Source organism: Arachis ipaensis, chromosome B07, assembly GCF_000816755.2.
Source record: "Arachis ipaensis cultivar K30076 chromosome B07, Araip1.1, whole genome shotgun sequence".
Lineage (NCBI taxonomy): Eukaryota > Viridiplantae > Streptophyta > Magnoliopsida > Fabales > Fabaceae > Arachis > Arachis ipaensis.
The window spans coordinates 11097057-11098980 of record NC_029791.2 but is presented as its reverse complement, the minus strand read 5'-3'; the positions used below and the strand labels follow the sequence as shown (position 1 = coordinate 11098980).

Sequence of the window (1924 nt, the reverse complement as noted above, 5' to 3'; positions counted from 1 at the left end):
TTGCCTAATGTATCTAAGTGAAATGTCCAATAACACTTAGTAAATTTTTTGAATTTTTCCCAAATGATACATGCGTACAAACACTTAGCCAAATCAGAAAACATAACCCTTAGCCACTGAAAACATAACACTCGATCATCACTACCCTTAGCTTTTCCCTTCTTCGCGCCACTCATCACCCCCAAATCAGAGAAAAGGATCGCCATCACCAGTCAACACTCACCACTCACCACTCACCATCTCCACCAGTCACTCATATTCGTCACTCACCACTCACCACGCCATCACTAGTCTTCATCGTCGCTTCTGTTCGCTGCGCTCTCACATTAGGTAAATTTTCCCCCTTTTTGAGGATAGAATTACATTGTTCACCGCTGATGGACTGGTGCAGATTGGAGGCTCCATCACCCCTCGCCATGTTAGCTCTTCAGATGTATGATTTTATTATGCAATTTCATTAATTTTTTCTATAATAATTTATTTAGGTAAAAAAGGTGACCATGTCAGTGCCGTTTCGGTTCTGTTAACCATGCTTGTTGGTGTTGGGGTTTTAACTTTTTAGGATTTATCTTGGATTTATCTTGGCTTTAAAGAGAGAAGACCTAATACAAAATTTACGAAATCGCTTAGGAGTTATTTGATTTGGTTATGACTTATGAAAACACTTTGTTGTTGAATAGCTTAATATAAACTGGTTTTCTTTTGTGGTATAGGTAGTACCGAAGACTATTGGAAAAGATAGGATGCTGCTCAAGTAATGGATCAGGTTGAGGACTTGTGTTTTCTTCACTTTGCATCGATCTGTAGAATTTTTCTTCTACAAAATTCCTCAGCTGATTAAGAATATATAGTTATTTTGTTTACTGACATGATGGTGTTTGTGTTGTTGTAGTTAGTATGGGAAGGACTTGGACTTGGAGGAGGGATAGATGTCCGAAATTGGGGCAGGTAGAATGATAAAACCGATTGTGCTCTTTTGTGTCTAATGAATTTCCATATGAACTGCTTCTTTCCTTGTTTTGCAGCCTGGTTTATCAGGCTATTTCAATAGCAAATAATGCATGCTGGGCTATTGGAGAACTTGCAGTTAAGGTATGTTAATGTTATGTTCTACATTCTGATTAAATTTTGTAGAATTGTATTGTGGCTGGAATCTAATTGGCTTAGTTAGAGTTATGTGCATAATGTAGTTTTAAACTGTTAGTTTCAAAAGCCAATTAGGACAAATGGTTCTGCTCTTTGTGATTGCTATTTGACTGTTATCTTTTAATTTTCCACTTATATATTTTTGTCTTATGAAATTTTTTTGTCTAAGAATAGGAATCACCCCAAAAAGCGTAGCCGTAGCCCAAAAAGCGTAGCCGTAGCCTAAGGCATCATTTTTTTTCACTTTTGGCTACACTTTTCAAGTGTACCTGAATGGGTATTTTTCTTGTAGTGTCATCTCAATCTCACACTCTCTCCTAGCATTCCCAAACCCCAGCCCAGTAGCCATCGCCGTCACCGGGGTTTTCAGCTCGTCATCGCCACTGCCGTCGCCTAGTCTCTTCCCCCATTCATTCATCTCAGTCTCACTCCACATGTGAAGGGTGAACCATTGAACCCTAGCCCTCTGAAGCATTCCCAGCCCAGTAGCCCTCTATCGTCCCCGCGGTCCTCAGGTTGTCAGCGCCACCGCCGTCGCCTGGTCCTCAGCACCGCCGCTTCGTCTTCGCTGATCTTCGCTTCGTCAGCACCCAGGTGAGTGACTCCTCTGTTTCATATTCTCTGTTTCATATTCTATGTTAGAATGTATGGTTCTGATTCCAGAACGCCTAATGTTGATTTTTTTGTGTTTTGCTGCTTTTTTTTGTTAATTTGTTGAATGGCTGAATGCTTTGTATTTGTTAATTTGTTTGAATGGCTGAATGCTTTGAATGGCTGA

The 1924-nt window shown here is 40.1% G+C and overlaps 1 long non-coding RNA gene across 1 annotated transcript; it reads left to right on the top strand.

Annotated features, from left to right (window-relative positions):
• LOC107608257 lies at positions 349 to 1308 on the top strand. The gene is made up of 4 exons (XR_001612780.2): positions 349 to 433; positions 714 to 766; positions 893 to 948; positions 1026 to 1308. It is a non-coding gene; the product is annotated as an uncharacterized LOC107608257 (long non-coding RNA).